The 20,709-nt window shown below is 41.1% G+C and overlaps 1 protein-coding gene across 19 annotated transcripts in view; it reads right to left on the bottom strand.

Annotated features, from left to right (window-relative positions):
- NRXN3 (neurexin 3) overlaps positions 1-20,709 on the bottom strand; it is a 1,528,419-nt gene that overhangs the window by 1,390,210 nt on the left and 117,500 nt on the right. The window lies entirely within an intron of this gene.

Here is a 20,709-nt window from a genome sequence, read left to right as displayed (position 1 = left end):
TGAACAGTAAGGTAAAGGGTCTTATTTGGACTATTCTCAAGGCAAATTAGCTGAAGCTGAGGTGTCTGGCCAGGAGCAGATAAGGTCAGATCTCACACAGACGACCTCAAGCCAGCTCAGTAGCGCTTGTGTGGAGGAGATTAATGCCCACTCCATGCTTCTGGGACCCCAGTGATAGAATAAATAATTCATTTCCTTCCCTATTTCTCCTCCTGCTGCCTAAATTCAGATTTAAGTGAGTAAGATTTAAGTCACCTAAAGCAAGTTGCACAAATACTTCCATTTGTAACTATCATAACAACCAACAAACCCCAAACCCCACATACACACCCCACCCCAACCAAGTGGTGTGTACTCTCTCTGACTCTCCTGCAACTGGATTACTCCCCAGGGAAGCCCGAAGACCCACACTTTAACTCTTCTCAGAATGAGATCGAATAAGTAGCTCTGCTTACAGCTGTTTATACAGTATCCCTGAAGACACCAGACACTCACCAGTGAGAACCTGCATTTTAATGAGATGTTCCAGGTAAACACCTGAACCCGGGCACCTGCCAGCTGGAAATCGGAACCAAGCTTCATCTTAAATCCATTAGCCAACAGGCACAGGCAACCAATTGTGAAGTAAGAGCCACCTAATTCACTTTTGCTCCTCCAGCAGCCACCCCGAGCTTCTTTTATTCTCCCTCTAGTCCAAATAAAACAATGAAGTCAACCAGACAGTTAAATGTCCTGCTTCATTCTACCATCAGATTATATTTCCTAAGCATTTTCTCCTCTGTGCTGTTGTTTAGATCTGATTCCTGCTGGAGAAAATAGGGAGAATAAGATCCAGTAAGACTGAACAGAACACAGGAAGGGCCAGACAACCACTGCAGGTATAGAACAAACCTGACTGAGGTCACACCAAGAGGAAGCTAACATGCAGGGCTCAGCCCCGTGCTGGTGAGAGCATATGTCACACTGCTATGGGGCTCCCAGGCCTCCAGCAATCACTTGTGTGTAAGGGGAAACTCTTGGGAATTTGAACAAACGGGTGGGACTTGAGGCTGAGACTTCCCTGTTGATAACTACAGCCACCATAGAATTGGAGTTTGGGAGTTGGGTAGACTTCCCAGAAATGGATCCTAGAGGTAATTTGTTAGAGAAATAGTTTTTTTTAGGAACATGAGGTAGAGTCAGTGGAGATGGAAATGCAGGGCACTGCCACATTTCTCTCCTGGTGGGAATGATGAAAGGGTACCTGCGTACCTGTCACAGATGCATGATTGAAGGTTCCCCAGGCTCCCGGGAACTAAGCCAATGTCATCAAACCCCATATAGACACGGAGACAGAGGCGAAGATTATCACTCCACCTCTATCATCAAAGGAGGGTGAGAAGGCTTGAGCTTCAACAGGCACTTGTGTGGTCACCTGAAGATAACAAGTGATTCCTCAAAGTTTGAGTCTCAGCTCCCCCACCTACTTCCAAAGACAGGCTGCTCTCCTGTTTTGCATTCTGACTTTTAAAAGAACCAAATGGCCTCACTTGCAAGATCATTCAAGGTGACAGCCTTAAAGACTTCCTCCTTCATAGCATGGACCACAGCCCAGCAGCAGCATGGGCATCCCCTGGAAACCTGTTAGAAATGCAGTATCTCAGGCTCCACCCCAACCCTCTCTGATAAGAACCTGCATTTTAATAAGGTGTTCAAATGACGCATATGCACATTCATCTGTGAGAAGCACCAGCCTAAAAGCAGTTTCAGAAAGGTCAAATGCAGCTTGTTCCTAAAGGGTATCAGGGATTCATTAAAGAGCAGGCTCTGTCCTGGAGGGGCTTGGTCTGGAGGCAGCAACCACATCCTCCCAACCACTGCAGCTCAAGAGCCATTCTGTTCTTCCTGCCCCACTGGGTGCTCCTGCACCAAAGGCCCCTGTGACCAGGAAGTGTAGGGCCCGTGATGAGAGTGGTGGCTGGCTACAGGTCAAGGTGGAGCTAACATCAGCAGTGATACAGGGGAGGCACCGCCTCAAAAGCCCAGATGAAATGTGTGGCTGAGAATTAGGTCAGTGTGCCAAGGGGCAGCAGCTGATTAAGCAGCTGCTAAAAAGAAAGACTCTGAATGAGGCGAGGCGTTTGAGAAAGATATTTACCAAGAGCCACTCTGTTAAAAACACACTTGAGACAAGAGGGCTGCCTTACTCGGCTATCCATCAGTAGCAACCCATGTCAGCTGACCTAAGCAGAGGCCTGAGATCCAGGCAGGAGGAAAAGACTCCGTCAGAGCACTTTTCACCTAAAGCAAGTTGCACCAGGCATTCCCTCCACTCCCGTGGACATTATCCCTGCCTCCTTTTACATGGATGAAGAAAGATCTTAAGACACAGACTCTCTCATTACATGGATGCCAGGATTACAGCGACCTTTCCCTCCTGGCTCTGTACTTCCAAATAGAGCCTCTGTGGGTACACACTCTCCCCCATAGACACCCCCTCCTCATGCAATAGGAGCACTTGACAGCCAGACGGACAGCGTAAATGACACACACCCAGAGTTTCCCGATTTCTGCTTAAGGACTTAGCTGGGTTTGGCCTCAGATTTTTCAAAGTCTCCCATTTGAGTGCAGTTGGCTTCTGCTATACAATATCCATTCCTCTATTCCCCAAATTTGGGGTCAAATATCCAGCCTCCCCCTTGAATCTCATGTGCTGCAAGAAAAGCGAACTCTTTCCCTTAATTCTGGAATTTGAGCATATAAACCAGGCCTAAGACACCTAGGGAATCCAACCCTCTGACTATGTGATTGCGTCAGAGGTAAACATGTGACTTTAGCTGGTCCAATTAGTTGAAAGCCCCAGGATGTCGGCTGGACTCTTCTTCACTTACAGGAATCCAAAAGCAAATCACCCTGGAATGGCCATCAGCCATCATGGGATCACAAGGGAAGCATCCTGCCAAGAAGGAAGCCAACAGCAAAGCCAAAAACTGGGCGAAGTGAGACAGTAGGTCTTGGTCAAATCCTTTGAGTTACTAGACTTTTCAAGTACTGAGCCCATAAATCCCCTTTGTTGTTTAAGGCAGCTGAACTGAAAGTTGTTATTTGCAGCTGAAAGCATCCTAACTGACATACCAGGTAAATAAATCATTCCCTGCTGGGAAGAAAGATAATGTCTCACCAAAATTCCCTTGGCTTGGGCATATATTAGGCCCCCTCAGCTCTCTTCTTCCCCCAAAATAGATTGTAGGACCAAAAATAAATAAATAAATAAAATAAAAAATAACACAAATAAACCTCTCAGATGAAGAAGCTGGTGAAGCAAGTTGCAGAGGAATAGAACGTTGCTGTGTCCCCCCCGCCTCCCCCCCAATCCTTCTGCATCCCTGTCTCTCTAAAACAGTAACCTCAAACCAGCTGAGGTTTTTAATCGCCTTTCTTTCATTAAGAGTTTCTTCCTTCACTCCATCTAGGGATTTAAATATCAGAAGCAAAATGTCCACCCCTCCCCCAGTTCTGCAGACCTCCCCCAAGTCTCCACTCCCTCCTTTATATTTAAAGCTGGTGGAGGCAGCTTTTTTTCTAATCCCAGTGCAATGCTCTAGGCTCTTTCCTAATCCCTCCACCTGTGAGATAATTGCTGGCATTTAGGAGAAAACTCAATAGTAATCATAGACTTGCGCACAAAGACACAAAAAGAGGCAGATAAAACAGGAGAAAGAAAAGAGTCACAAGCCCAGAATTATCCACACTCTGACATCCATTCCAGAAGTACAATGTGGCCAAAGGGATAAAGGCACAGCTTTACAGGAAGGGGGTGCATTTCAAAATACCATGGTTTTAATAGTGTCTATACATACACTAGAGTAAGATAATACAAATGTAAGAACTAAAATGGTTTGCCGTCATTTAACTGGTTCACAAATCAGCCACAAATAATAAGCAAGCCTACCAAACAAGAAGTCTTTTTTTTTTTAAGATTTTATTTATTTATTCATGGGAGACACACAGAGAGAGAAAGAGAGGCAGAGACACAGGCAGAGGGAGAAGCAGGTTCCATGCAAGGAGCCTGATGTGGGACTCAATCCCGGGACCCCAGTATCAGGCCCAGGGCTGAAGGCGGCGCTAAACCGCTGTGCCACCTGGGCTGCCCAAGAAAAGTCTCTTAATCAAGGGTGTCCCTTTTTAAGTGACAAAGAGGGGAAAAAAGATGCTGAGATATTCTTGCCCAACAATCAGAATAAAGCAAAATGCTATTGAATCAGGCATTTAGCCACACTTCAACAATATAGCCTAAGATCCCAACTACACTTCTAGCTTTTGGTTATGGATGCAAGATTGAGATTAAATCCCTTAAAAATTATAATAAAAGTTCATGTATAACAAGTAGGTTTACAAGATAAGATCACTGTGAAATTTGTTTTAAACAATATACAACAAAATATATTTAACAGAGTGACACACTTCCTTTTTGGTTTGCTTTATTCCTTGGAGTTGGCTAGAGCACTGACTGCACGCCTCCAACTTGCCTTATCAGAAGAATAATTTAGACTTGCAGATTCTGTGGTTTTTAAGGCAGAAACCAAAAGTCTTTAGTTTCACAAGTTCCTGGGGTGATCCTTATGACTTGGAGAAACATCATGGTAACTCTGAAGAATTTTATTTAAAATGAAATACATGTACATATTATAGAAAAAGGAAGGGGTGGTGATCCCTGGTCTCCTAGGAACCATGGAGGCATTTTGTCCATTAGTTTGAAGGAAGGTAAGCTGCAGAAGTCTAACAGGCCTGACACAAGATGATGCAACAGCAGAACATAACATCCATTGGGGCAGAAACTGCTGCTGTATCCACAGAACCGTTTTCCCTGCCATCCTGGGCACACAGCTAGATTACCTTTCCCAACCTCCTTTGCAATTCGATGAGATCATAGGATTGGGTTCTGGCCAGTAGTAAGTGATACAGACTACGTCCAGGCTTGACCCTCAAAAAAAAAAGAAAAAATCCTTCAAGCTCCCTGTCCCTCTCTCCCCATCTGCCAGTTGAATGCAGTGAAGGACCAGAGACCCCTCCTCCACCATGCACCAATCTGCACCGTGAAGCGTGATATGAATAATAAACTTGTTAGCATTAACCTCCTGGGATCTGGGGACTGTTTGTCGCAGCAGTTAAGTCTACCCTCACACACACCACCGCTTCCCTATAACCTTGCCATTTTACCCTGTCCAGAGAGTAGGACTTCAGGATCAGGTAAACATATACTAGTGGGGCAACAAGCCACAAGTAGCTGCTACAGCAATGTCAGGATAATACCTCAACCTCACAGGAGTCTACTTGCCCCTAGAAAAGGGCTATCACATTTTAAGTATCATTTGGTATAAAGCCCAAGGCAAAAGAAAAAAAAATATGAATAGGTTTTGGAATTCATTGTAAAGGTGTTTTCCTCCTACCATATTGTGAATTGCTTAAGAACAAAGACCGATTTTTATTCATTTTGTGTGTCCCCTGTGCTCAGTGCTTCTTAAATTCAATTATACTTTGTTGTTACTGTCAAGAATGGAGGGAACATATTATTTATTAAAGCAAGAGCCAGACATTTTGTTATACACTTAACATGTGTTAGTTAGTTCACTTCTCAATTTACCACAAGATATTCTTAGTAATACATGTAGATAATATTACATATCTTACATTAACGTATCATTATCCCCATTTTATAGAAGGAAAAACTGAAGTTCAATAAAGTAAATTGAAGTGATGGTACAGTATGTAGAATCAGCTTTGGCTTGGGGTCAGAAAAAGCTAAGCGGATCTTGCTCCTGCTACTAGCTCTGTAACCAGTTTTGCAATCTTGGACTTCTGTTTTCTTATCTGCGAAAATGGAGATAATGCCATGCAATCATTCAGAGATTTCTTTAAAGCAACATGAGAAATAAAGTTTAAAAAAAAATTGCTTCACATGGAGGAGGAACTGGTAGAGAAACTTAAGGATCATTTCAGGCAATATAAACCATTTCCAAGAAGGAAGAAGCACTGGCTCTTACCTCTAAAACAAACTGCCAAGCAAGGGCCAACAGAAGAGCCAGTAAACGGAAATGCAACCGCTTACCTCTAGGGAGACCCATCCTGTCTCTGTCCACTAAATGGATGAAACAAAAAATGCATAAAAGGCTTCCAGCTACAGGGTTGGCCAGAAAGGGCATAAAGGATGTAAGAGAGAAAGTGAGGCTGTGAATCCTCAAATGTATTTTTTTCCCGTTATTTTTGGAGGAAAGCCGACAAAAACAGGAAGGAATCTGGAATGTTGACAAAAATCATTATTCCCCACAAATTACTTTAACCTTGCCTTGTCGGTGACCTTCACACTACTACTGGTTTAATGACATGTATTTCAACAGTAGCTGATTTCACTATTAAACAGAGATGCAGAGCACAAGATAATACAACTAAATCACTCTTGTAAATATTTAATATCATTGCCTTTTTTTCCTTTTAACAAATCACTATCAAAGCTGAGCACATAATAGAAAACACATTTATTTATTCTATCCTGGAAAAAAAAGCTTAGTGCTCATGCATTTTATCTATCTAGTTCTCCAAATGACTTTGACACTTGAGAGCCCTTGTGATCAAAACAGTCTGAAGGAAGGTGATTTGGCAAAAATTTAAAAACTGATTTCATGCGCTGATCAACATCCCCCAAAAGTGCCTCGTGGAAGGGCACTACACTTAATCTGTCAGATCCATGGCGAACTCTGAAGAAGAAAATTATTTTTGAAAGAAAACAAAGTGAGGGTTGCCTGGGTGGCTCAGTTGGTTAAGCATCTGATTCTTGGTTTCAGCTCAGGTCATGATCTCAGGGTCCTGGGTTGAGGCCTGTGTTGGGGACTCCGTGCTCAGCAGGAAGTCTGCTTCTCTCCCTCTGCCCCTCCCACAAGGCACATATGTGCACTCTCTCTCTCTCAGATAAAGAAATCTTTTTTAAAAATGAAGGAATGACATTGTCTTAAAGATAAATAGATTCCTTTTTTTTGATAAATAGATTCCTATTTGAGAAAAAATGAGTTTCCTTTTTAGTTAAAAAAATTATAAATAAAATTACTACACTATTCTTAAAGGAAGTGGAAAAATCATTAAGTAACAATTTGAAAAAAAGTCCCTAGTGAGTTTCCTTACAGGCATCTACTCTTATAAACTGGCAACATGGGACAGTAAAAAGGAAAAAAAAAAAAAATGGGTGTAAAAGCTTCCTAAAGTCATCTTGGTGTCACCATTAAGTCAAGACAAAGCAGTTGACAGGGCAAGTCCATAAGTGGTGCAAAGAATTCTAAAATCTTGAAAGTCAGAGCAATTTATTGACAGCGTCAAAGGCTGAGTTGCATTGGTTCTCGGGGCAGTCACATATTTAAGAGACATCCATGTTTAGAATGCTCGCACCCTGGTATTTCCAGGACCTTTCTGACACTGCATTATCAATCATGACCTCAGCAGCCTGTGGATGATCTATAACAAATATCATCATGCATTGATGGTGACGACAAGTTGGTTGCTTCTTAGAGACAACTTGGTGGGAGGGAGAAGAAAACACCAATGGGAGTTAGAAGGTCTGGGTCTACCGCCAACAAACATGACAAATTATCAGCGTGGCAACAAACAGGGCACTTCTGTCCTTGAAGCATATGTTTTGTCATCCACAAAATCATAGTGGGGTGAACTAAAGGAATTCTAAATTCCCTTTGAGCTCTGAAATGATATGCTCCTAAAATTTGGGGAAGCAGATCAGCATTTTTTATAAAGTAACTCTTAGTTAAATGTGTTTATTTCTTCATGGCTCATGTAGTTTCATCAAGTAACATAATGAAATCCCTTTGTTCTTTGTGCACACAAAAAGAGCAAACACCTGAAGAACACACTGGCTTTATCAGGATTACATTATTATTATTATTATTATTATTATTATTATTATTATTAGAGGCCCTCAAGGAAGAGGCCAACAGCTCCCTCTTGTAATGGCGGTGCCCAAAGACCTACTAAGAGTAAAACAGAATCACAAGAAGCTTGGGTCTGTCCATGTTACTGAACTCTGCTAAGAGTTATTAACTAGCTCAGTGATTTCTAGTGCTTACTCAACAAGTATTCACTGAGTTATTTCTATCATGAGGCAGGCACTGTTACAGGCACTAGATACACCACGGTGACCAACACACAACTGCCCCTAAGTTTGTGGAGTGTATGTTCTCATGAACCATGAATTCCTTCATGTTGCATAGTGCCATTTTAATTTGCACAGCACTTCGGTGGCATGATATCAATTATTACCCACCTACCAAGTAGGCATTGTACAAGCAAAGAAATGGAAGATCAAAAAGATTTGTTCAAAGTTCCCAGATCTATGGTGATATTGACAAGATATATTTATTATGACACTGATAACTCATGTTTGTTGCTAACATTTATGATAACTAATGTTTTTTTTTAAATGTCAGATCCAAGCTCTAACATAAGCCTTTTATATATAGTCTCTCAATGGTTCCCAGCCACACTGTGAAGAAGGTAGTATTATCATTCCCATTTTACTTATTAGGATAATAAGGCTTCACAAGGCTATATGCCTTGTAAATATCAAGGACTACCATCAGTTCTCTGATCTATCATGCTGTCTTCCCCAGTATCCCGAACTAGTCTTCTGACACGTATCTCAGTGCTCTTTTTATACCAAGTGCTGACCCTGCAATAGAATTATTCAAACTTGGGTATCTGGTGTTCCAGGCTCAACTGCCACAAGGATCAATCACTTTGGAATTGAGAATGTCACCCATCCCATAACAAGTTTGGCCAAGACATTTGTAAATGTTCATTATTGGTCACTTGGGGAAACAAAGCGGGGTACGGCTGGCTCAGCAAACTACATCTCCACAATCAGATTAATAGCCCCAGGCGAATGGCCTACAACAGATGAATCAATGGCAGCCACTTCATACTGAACAGACAGCACATAAATAGGACAAAGTCCGCCTTGCAGTGAGAGAGACCACAAAATCCTTAGTTGAGCCAATGATTTCTAAACACAGTACAAGTAATTCTTTCTGGGAAGAATGTCTTCCACCTACGAGTTTACTAGGAGAAAAAATAAAAAGGCATGGAAAGTCAGTCTCAGAGTGATAGAATGAATGGTCTTAGCAATAAAGTGGACAAATAAGCACAACGACTGTTAACAGTCTCCAAATTTCAAAGTAAATAAAACTTAAAGTTCCCAGTAATTTTCTCATCTTATGCTGAGATCAGCCCTTCCTGGAGTGAAGCAGGCCATTTATCAGGAGTGTTGTTTACACACAGTAGATGGAGATCCGTTTGAGTACTTAGGTAATACAAACTGGAAGCATTTTAACAAGACTAGTGTCTTTAAAACTGCAGTTGTTTTAACATCTGTGTTATGCATTTTACCAGGAAGCAGTAATTTCCCTATTGAAACTAATCCATCCAAAAAACTATTCCCAATCAAAACAGAAAATGTAGTTACAAAGATTCTTGAGTAAAGCCAATCCAAAAGCCTCTTTCAAATTCTAGAGACATTACAACTTATAATATTAGACTTGGAAAAGACTTGAAAATTATCCTGTCCAAAGTTTTTCAACTGAACACTAGTTTTAATTCTAGCTATCCTCATCTAAAATGTAAATTATAAAAAAAAAAAAAAAAAAGATTTCACATCAAATACATTTGGGTGACTTTGAAAACTACATTTTCTTTCTCAACAATGCATAACTTGTATTGTCATAACAAAGGCTCTGAGAAGTCCTACAGTCAAAAAATCTGTTTAATTTTGTCTTCAACCTATGTTTTGAGATTTTTCTCAGTGCTTTTTTCTTCTCGAAATATTATTAGCATTTCTCAAAATTCTTTTAGAAGTTGGCAATCTGGGTGAACACGCTGTATAATATCAGATTCTGAAAGATGACAAAACCTTCCCAAATTCACACACGCTTATATTTTTCCTTAGGTTTATTTTGAAACCAGGTGATGCACTAGTTTTAAAGAAATATACCACTTAAAACGTCCCCAGTTCCTCTAGACTTAACCAATAAGCAAATGTTTAGTGTTTGATTGACCTCCACAGTCCTCCCAACAACTGGATAACACACAAATCACTAGAGACATGATAGTACACTACAAAACTCACATCATGAAGATCAAGTTCAGAGATAGCACCAATCGTTGGAAAAGCTGTTTTTTTCCAATGCATATTTTAAACCATTAAGCAATTCTTTTTTTAAAAGAGTTTATTTATTTATTTGAGAGAGAGAGGGAACAAGTGGGAGGAGTGTCAGAGGGAGAGGAAGAAGCAGACTCCTCACCGAGCAGGGCTCCATCTCAAAACCCTGAGATCACAACCTGAGCTGACACCAAGAGTCGGACGCTTAACTGACTGGGCCACCCAGGCGTCCCACCATTTAGTAATTCTTAATAGTAACAAAGCACAACTGATCCTAATAACACACTAAATTCAGTTTAAATATTTCAAGAAAATGGGTTGACAGATTTTCCTACCTCTGTTTGTTGTTTAACACCCATGTTATTTTGTTTTGAGAGAATTAGAATACAAACATATCTCCACGTGATAGTATTTGAGGTTGGAGGTTTAGTTTCGGATAGTCTCAAGCCAGAGCGCTGATTGTCGTTTCAATAATGGATCCGCAGGCATTTGCAAGACACAGTCATTAGCTTATCTTTAAGTAAATATTTTGATTGTCAGACAGCTCGTTGCCAACAAGGTTCTTTTCCAAACACTCCTGATGCATCCAAGCCACTTGCACACTTATTTAATAATCTGCATCTGTGCTAAAATACGAACCCATCCTAAGAAAGTCGAAGCACAGAAAAAGCATGTTCCGGTGGCTCTTCATTTAAAAGGGCTCCGGAACATGTGGACCCCATTCTCTTTCATCACTGTGCTACATTACCATAAAGCTTAGGAAGCGAGCTATTACACACCATCATCCCTCCTAACCGCTATCACAGAAAATCACACACTCACAAAACAGCATTAATTGTCAGAATTAGCAACCATTTAAAAGGCAGCTGTTCTTTCACTCTTAAATAGGCTCCAAATTTCAGATCCTCTCCTTGTATGGGCGCCCTGATCTCTTGCTCTTACGCACACGCTCACAGACACAATGGATCCTTAGCCGAGCAAATTTTTTTTTTAATTTTCTATAGTCAAAGAATACAAGAAAATATTATTAAGCAACATTTTCCACCCCGATACTTGCCATCATTGTTACAATCAGCTGACAAGCTTTCAACCTGCAGGGAAGCACTTGTTACAGCTCCAGGTGAAAGGGCTCTGATTTTTGTGGCATTGGGAAAAAGAGCAATATCTCTTTAAGAGTCAACAGTAAATTAACTTGCCCAAAAGAGTGAAATAATTAGCAGTTAGCAGCTTATTAAAAGGATGGCAAAGGCCAAGCTGCCATCTGGGATCTCTAGTTTCTTGTGATTGTTATTATGTCAAGATGCGCAAGCTGCATTAGCTTTCATGTCACCGCGCCTGCCCTTACTTCACATGTAAATTTTAATGAAAGATGCAGCACTTTTAAAAATCAGACGTCCATCAAAAAGTGTTATTAGTCCGGCTTTTTACAAAGCATATGGTCTTTTCTACCTCTGCTGTTCTACTAGCCACTAATGCCTTTGGAAAAAAAAAAAAGAAAAGCCCAATGATATCAATTAGATGTTCTGTTGGTGCAGAAGGAAATCCGAGTGCCATCATAGAGCACAGCTACACCTCACCAGAGGGCAACATTTGTGACTCTGTTTACACACAGTAAAAAACCACAATGCCTCCCTTTCTCACAAGGTTAGCCATGCCTAATGAAAATGAAAGCACTCTGGAGCCTGCCTGCTGTTTACTACGTGGATATGCACAACTTTGGAGTGGAGAATCTATATACCAAAAATCAGTGACAGAAAGTAGCACGACAGAAACTTATGGGGGTGATGGGTACTATACCTCAATCCGGATGGTACTGACATGGGTGTATGTAAGTTAAATATTTAAGCTGTATACTTAAGAGTGTAGACCTTACACACTCTACACTATGTGTGCTCTCTCTTAATGAACGGGCAAATGAATAAATGAAAAATATCTGCTTGTTTATACTCAAAGAATACTTTCTTTTCTGTATCTGAAAATATAAAGGGTGGGTGATTTGAACTGAATTATTACCTGACAGTTTCCCTTTAAAATAAATTAATAAAATTAATTTTAAAACTCCAGATACATAATTAAGTTGAAAACTGAATTTATTTAAAACTTTTGGAGGAGAGGTAACTGTGACATCTGAAAGCTACTTTCAAACTGCTATGGACTGTCACCAGCGTGTCAGAGGCCGGGCCCGTATTTGCGTGGTCAGCCCTGTGTACTCAGCACCTGGCACCTGGCCCAGCACATCATTGGCTGTCTGTCAGTATTTGTTGAATGGTGAATAAACATCGCTTTTCTACTGTTAGAGCAGACAATATGCTAAATTCAGATGCACAGCCTCCCAGACTGTATTCTCTTCAGTACACTACAAATGGAACCTGTGAGAAAACATTCAACCGTTATACACCTATTACTATGTATTTGGAGAAATTGTACCTCTACCCAGATACACCACACTGCCTTGCACTCCTGAGAAATAGACCATGACTTATACAAGCCCAAGCACACAAGGCAATGCACTTGCTTGTTCTCTTATTAAATATTTTTTCATGATGCTACCCTTCTAAATTCTCTTTATAAGTGAAATGTGTCATAAGGATATTACAATTTAATTCAAAAGATCCTTTACCTATAGGTGCTATCAAAGTTTATATGTGTCCACCTAGAGAGCTACAGTTGAAAATTATACATCCTCTAAGATTAACCAACTTGGTTTGATAAAAATCTATGCAAGTAGAGGACTATTCATTTTCAAGGAGAAAGTGTTTTATGATATATAATACACATATAAAATCTATGCATAATTGATTAATCCAAATTGATAATTGAGAAGGAAATAAGCATGTTGCTTAGAAATCTGAGAAATATTTTCCTTTATGTCGTCAATTGGAATTTAATTGAAATATCTCATTGACCCATCATACAGTTTACTAATAAATCTATTCACATTAACATTTTTTAAAAACTCCAAAAAACAACTGTTCTAAAAAAAAGTCATCACTGTCCAATGAAAATTTCTAAATAAGGAAACTGAAAAAAAAAAAAAACTTCATATTTTTAAAGCACCACTTCAAAGACATCAATGTCAAAAACAGAGAGTTGCTAAAATCAGGCAATTTTACTTTTATGTTGAAAATAAATCTATTTTCCCCCACAGACTTTCAAAATGTTAGAAGGAAAAAAAAAAAAACATAGAAAACAGGCTTCTTTAAAAAAATAAAGTGATTTTATTCATTGTCAAGGGGACAAATCAGTGGTGGATGAGAAACAGATGAGGCAAGAGATGGAAATGTAGTATTGCCCCTATTTTATTATAATTAGATATTTATAGAGCACAGATGAGTTTATTTTCATAATTAGTAGCTGGCATTGCATTTACTAATTTGCATAAACAGTTGGCTATCAAAACAGTAACTACTTTGCAGGGTTCTCTGGTCCTAGCAGGACAAGAGAGGGCTCAACTCCTCAAATAAGCTTTCTTAATGTTATTACCAGCAAAATACAATCTACATGAAATCACGTTCAAGTTCATATAGCTTGATTATCTCTTTCCAGATTGGCCAATATTGATTAGTTCAGCACTGGCAGGCGAATGATCAAATCTACATGGGGAAAAATGTGTAAATAAATTGGAATAGGTCTCTAAATTCTGACAGATTAAAGTACCTTAGGGTCAACATTATCTAGTTCAGCAATAAAGGGTCCTGTGAAGCAAAAGGAAAAGAAATTAAATGCCTCCCAGCTGACCTTATTATTTAAAACTCATGCCAGTACTTGGCTAACATTACAGTCTGTTACCTCTCTTCCTGGTCAGTCTCAGCATTCACCATACCCTCCCCAAGAATGCCTACCCTATTTTACAAAACCAACTTCACCCAACACATGGATCGGGCTCCCTGGCAGTAGTGCCAAGGGTAGGAAAGATTCCCATGCCCGGACCTCTGCTACAGGCAAGGAGGAATTTAATCAACCATGCTGCCAATGACTACTTCCCACTATTAACATTCAGCAAGAAATCTTGGAGGAATATCTTACTCCTTCTTCCTCAAGCCAAAGGTCAAAAGTTTGTGGCCTACAGGCCAAATCATTTGGGGTGTGTATGTGTGTTCATATCTCCATACATAAAGCAAAAGTTGTGATGAGCTGACATTTTTATAAAATGCACTTCTAACTTTTCTTGAGGATCGGGTGACACTGGGCATGCATTTTTCAGGGTAGCAATCAGCTGCAGCAGAGTAGAGTTTGCTGCCCTTGACAGGAACCAGTTTGCATTGCTCCCCACCACTCTATTGTTGGTCTTACATCAGGATTTTTCTTACACGAGAGCTGCTCCTTGATGATACCTATCAGGCCCCTGTTGACATTTGAGTCTGCAACACCTACCCTAAGTTCAGTTTCAGGAAAAGTATTTGGTGACCTAACCCAGAATAGGCAATCCCTAAGTCAGTAAGAAAAGGAGGATAGAAGCTAAAACACAACACTTAAACAAAGTCTGTCAAAATCAGGTCAAAAAAGCTAACCAAGACAGGTTGCTGAGTACCTTCTCTGGTCAGTCACATCTAGGGAATTAAATTTGCTTTTGTCTCAGTTGCAGCCCAAAGGCACCCTGAATGTGCTGATTATGATTATAGCATATACATTATACGTATACATATACATATACACATATATCATGCTCAGTCTTGTAGATTTAACTTCATAATTCTTTCCATCATGGGTCTACTGCTTTGCTGGTCAGCTTTAAATAATGACAAGGTCTGAGGCTTTCTTTTCTTTGACAATCTCCTAAGAATAAATCCAGAGACCTTTCCTGCTTTTAGTCTAATGTAATTTGTGACCATTTCCTTCTGTTACTTGTACACAAAGGGCCAAGAGAAGGCCTGGGTGAGGAGAGAACTGGAACCAGAATATTTGGCTTCACCCTATCCCCCACTGGGACTTCTTTGCTCAGTTGGTTGGAGTAATGAAGCTAGTGATGAGGGGCACAGGTTGGTGTGCAACTCTGGACCAAATACTGAGCTAAGTACAGTGTAGGTGACAGAAATGGCCAAGACACAGCCTCTGTCCTTTAGGGAAAAGCTGCCTGAAACACATGAGTAAATCTGATTCAAGGCAGTTTGGCACAGGTACTCTGTAACAGAAGCACAAAGTCTGGCACACCTAGGAGGCTTGGCTTTAAAGGATAAGGGGAGGAAGGGTGTTCCAAGGACACTCAAGAAAGAGGACAGAGCTTGGGCCAAAGACCAAAGGCAGGAAACCATAATGTGAATTCAGGCAGAGTGAGTTGTTGACTTCAGGAGACAGGGGGCTGGAAGGGGTGATCATGTAGAGTGGAAAATATTGTAGAAAATAAAGCTGGGAAGGCACATTGATAATTATACAATGAGAATCCTTCAAAAGCTTTTGAACAGATGAGCTACATGATCCGATTTAATTTGAATTTTGCTTTATTTTCACTTTTAGGAAAATGACTGACAGAAAGATAAGAAGGATTAGAGATTTTGAGTCCCTTCCACATGCAACCTACAATGCTAGACACATCTGGACATTAACAAATGAATATGTTTGTCTTCCATATACTTGCCATCTTGTAGAGCAGAGTGGCCCAATTCCCAAATAACTCCAATATAAAATTTTAGAGAGATACATGAAGTGCAAGCTCATCTCTGAATGGAGCACTCAAAGATAGCATCAACTAGGAAATAAAATCTACGTGTGATTTCAGTGGGCAGAACAAAGGAGAGGGGGAGCAGTTACAGGGGAGAGAAACAGAATAAGTAAAGCTAGGAGACAAAGAAAGGTCCAGGAAGGTTATTCGGTATCCTAACTGGCAGCAATTTTGTATCTAAGATTAATAGGAGAGAAGGCTAAAGGAAAAGAAGCCCATATCAAGGAGGACTTGTTAAGTGAGATAACTAATCCTGCACTCCATTTGGTGGACAGCAGAGCTTAAGCAGTTCTCAGTTACTGGACAGACTGGAAGAGAATAGAGGTGGGAGGACTTAGGCTAGGGTAGTAATCTAATAAGGGTTAAGTGGGAACTGAACTAGGGTGTTAACAGTAGAAATGCAAGAGACATCCCAGAAGAGAATCTCAACAAGATCTCTCAACTGATCACCCAGGACAGGAGACAGAAAAGTTCAGGAAAGATAGAAAACTATTCCTGGTTTTCAAGTCTGGGCGATGAGGAGCATAGGGACACCATGAACAAAAACAGGAATGTCAAAAAAGGAAGCTGGATTGTGGCCAGCTGATATGAAGGTTGACTAGACATACTAAGGTCATAGTAGTGGAATATTTATATGGATATTTATATGCTACAGAGAATGCTAAGTGGAAGCCTGGAAGCTGAGATAGGTCAGTGCCAGGGAAATAGTTGGGAGGCACATACGTTTAAGGCATCCTTGGATCCAAGATGGAGTATGAGTAGAGGTTAGGGGTCAGATCCTGAGTTTCATTTCCACTTAATAGCCAACTGACTTAAGCAATTTAGCTCTCTGAGCCTTGCTCTACTTATGCATAAAGCAACAGTAACATCATCACGTACCTCATAAAACAAGCGTGAGCATTAAGTGCAATAAGGCATATAAAGCACATGGCACAACTGCTGGTATACAGGACATGCCCAGTGGTAGCAGCAGTAGCCAGAGAGAGAAAATAAGATACCATGTGCAAAAGCTAAAAAGATCTTGTAGGACGGTTTAGGGGATTAGGGAAAGAAAAAGAGAGATTTGAAGGGATGGGAAGGGAGGAAGACAAGAAGACTGATTCTCATGTATTCTCATAGAAGCCAGTGGGAGGAGGGGCAGAGGACACAATGCCACATGCTTCAGAAGGGCTGAGTCCTGGGGAAGGATTGGTGGCTTTGCTTCTGAGGACATCACTGGCAGCCTCTGGTTGAATAAAGTAGAGAAGTGGAAGGGGCATACATAAATGTATGCTTCCACTCATCCTTCCTCCTTCTCTTCTCCCTTTCTCACCTCCTTTCAAAAGGCTCTAAGCTTATAAGGGGGTAAGGGTTCCCCATGACAAATTTCTGAGAATGAGCCTGCCTGTGATTAGTGTAAAAAGAATAGTCAATCAGCCGACTCCAAAGTAGAAAGGACCAAACTACTTCCAAGGTAGCCATACATAATTTTAAAAATCTAGAAAAGCATAACACTCAAAAGAGAGATGGGCCTGTTCACAGACTAGAGTTGAATCAGCATGTTCAATAACCTGTCAGCCCCTGCCTTCTTCAACATTCTCATGCCAGAATTCATATTTCCTATTCCTGTTATTTGCCAGTCTTTGTAGTGAGCAGCAGCACACAGCTCCACAGAGATAGGGCTGGAGAGTTAGGAGGGAAGAGAGGAGAACCAGATGCAGATACATATTTATAATTTATCAATTAACCTCTCCCTTCACTGCTGCACAGCTAATCCAATTTGAGCTGGTGAGCCAGGTTCTTGGGTGCAGTTTTGACGGAAACGGAGGAGTGAGCTGTGCTCTCCCCAAAGGTGTGAAGCTGAAAGCCCCGTCAGAGCACTAGAGCAAGCCCACCCGCTCAGCACCTCTCCTTTTCCCTGCCTGCCTGGCAAAAGGTTGACTTCAGAAGTGAAAATCCAGTGTTACTTCTCTCCATGTTCTCCTTCCGATGTAATAATGCATTGTCATTCCCGTGTTCTTCGACAGCCCCAGTCCCACCCTTCTCAGCTCATCACCCCAAAACAGAACATTTCTACTCCCCAAAATGGAGGAAACCCAGAAGATAAAACAGCAATGCACAAATATTCCCCCCAAATTTCACATTAAAGTTCAAGCAATTCACCAATCCTCTCCCCTTTCTTATTATCCTTCCTTCACAGATGTTGCCCCCAATTCCAGTCGTCCTCAAATAATAGCAGCAACAGTACACCATGTCACATCTCCCCTGTTCCTTCAATACATTTACTGGGAGAGAATCTTAGACTATCCCATGTTTAAGTAAAATAGTTCTGCATAATTACTTTCAGAGTCCCCTATTCCTGCTAGAAATAGCGTGCCATAATGGGCGAGTCCCATCCTGGATTTAGAGGGAGGCAGGCCAACTCAGAATGATCCCCAACCACCGAACATGAAGTGCACTGAAGGGAAATGATACCATTGGCTTTTTATTTATTTATTTTTGTAGTTGTTGTTAAAAGCACTCAGTTATAATCTGGACTGTATTCATCAGAATCGACAATTCCCCTTGGACACATGAATATTTCAGAAGGCAGATTGATAGTTATAATGAGAAAAATAAAATCATCTCTACCTTTACTTCTACCTACAGAAATGAAGTAGAAGGTCCAATTAAGTAGAGGAAGCATGGTGTCCACCATGGAGGCGGTGAGAGAGAGAGAGAGAAAGAGAGAGAGCAGGGAGAGTAAAACATCAGCACACTGCGGACACACAAAGAAATGTAACATACATAACAAAAATCCACAACAGCAAAGGCAACAGCACTAAAGTATCTTGAGAAAGCAGCACTGAACAAATGCACAATGTGAAGCCTAAACAAGCCAAAACAGCTTCACCAGCTGCCTTCACCAGCTTCGTATTTAAGCTTTTCCCATTAGTTTCCACCCAGGCCCATCCTTAGAAACATGACAAAGTCTGCATGCAAAAGCACTGCACAGCCACATGTATGTGAAACTGCACACACTTAACCAGTGTAAAATTGGTTTGGGAAAGTCTCAAAGAAGCCAAGTTCCCTGGTATTTTCCCAATGTTAGCATGAGTCATTAGGACCAAGAGTGTCACATACATGTATAGGTGGTATACAAACAACACAGGTAAGTATTTCTGGACACATTTTCAAGGATCAAAAACCAATTCTGGAGATTCAGTGGGAACCAGACAGAAATCTTTCTTTCATGTTGAAGGAATAGGGGAAGGAAAGCATTATAGGTGGGAACCAGAGTTGGTGCTTTAGGCAATCATCACAGGGCAAGAACAGAGAAGGGAGAGGGAAGTGCAGGAAAACATGAGAGGAAGGGAATGCAGTCAAAGGACCTTCTTAAAAATAGATTAAACTGCAAGTTGAGACTTAAAAACTTAGAGGCACTGACCACCCAGAAGAATTCTGCAACCTTTTTTGAAAACCTCTCTAAAGGGGAATTCATGGTATTTGTAGCTGTCATTCCTTCATTGCTTAAAGACTCTGTTTCTAGAAAGTACTTGCTAACCCCCAAGCGTGTGTACCTGGGTGTGTGTGAATCCTCTACTCATCACTTCAATGCTGGGGGCCCAAAAGAAGCTGAAGAGGGGGTGGGAGAGAGGGGGAGGTATACAATACAGATTCTCCACTTGTTCTTCATACCAATATTGGGACTCAGCCCTCCAAAATACCTGAGTTGTACCTCTGAAGGATCTTAGATATCTAAATCAAGATTAAGGAATTCCCACCAGTGTATCCCATCTACCTAGTCTTTATCCTATCACAGCAGCCACATGATGCCCTCGTGCCCCCAAGCCACTGCAGAAGCTAGGAGGATCCCTAAAGAACAAAGGGGAGCACGAGGTGAAAAAGGAAAGAAGGGAGTCTGTCATCAGGACTCCAAGTATCTGCTTTTTCTGGTGGAAACTGGCTATCAGAGCCAGGCCACCAAATTCTAGCAATTCAGAGAGCCTGGGTCATCCTGCTTTCCTTTGTCAAAGATGTGCTTAACTTTCTCAAACTCCCAGACACCAGGCTGATGTCAAGAACATCCTCTAGTCATACTCACTTCATAGTTACCTGCTATTGGCAGATAACTTCCCTCACTTTCAGACAAGAATAACGAGGTTTCATCCCAGTCTCTTCCAGCTCTAACACTGGCAAACTCACCTGACCTCTTGCCTCCAGCTCTGTTCTTTGACTCTTACGCTATAGTAGACCATATCTTCGCTGAAAGTCAAGAGTTCACATTGTGGATCTTGGCTCAGGTCTGGAGGACGCAATTCAACTGGGAAGGTGTGCTTCCTCCTTATACTGTCTTATCAAGTCAGGATCCCCTCAACTGCCCACCTCCACAGCTCCCTGGACTTCATAAGCAAACTTTTCTCAGCCCTGGGTGGTTTCTTAATCTGAGCATACTCCCCTTTATGGCAACACCATCTGACAGGTCCAATGAAAAGGGAAAAGAGGGAAAAGGGAAGGGGAATGGCCCTTCAGGATTGTCCTACCCTCCTCAAAAGATCAAGAAAAGCCAGAAAACAGAGAAGGACCCCTCCTTGCCCTTTACTTTGGTCCTCCAAAAGAGGCACCAAAGTCCCTTGCATTTTTAGAAAAGAAACAGACAAGAGAAATTAAAGTACAGTCTTTGGGTGTCAGGGCAAGGCAGGTAGACCAATCTTGCAATCATCCCAAGGCTCAGAAGAAACACAATAGTAGCAATTGAACAGTGAAGGAAAAGACAATTTTAAGTAGGCTCAGTTCTCGAATCCTGATTTAGGCTGATGATGTGGAAAATTTTTATTTAGGAGAAAAAGGCTTCATTCACAGCCCACCCTGTGCTTAGCTGAGCTGAATTTCCTGCACA

Source organism: Canis lupus, chromosome 8 (assembly GCF_003254725.2).
Source record: "Canis lupus dingo isolate Sandy chromosome 8, ASM325472v2, whole genome shotgun sequence".
Classification (NCBI taxonomy): domain Eukaryota; kingdom Metazoa; phylum Chordata; class Mammalia; order Carnivora; family Canidae; genus Canis; species Canis lupus.
This window is presented reverse-complemented; position numbering and strand designations above follow the sequence as displayed.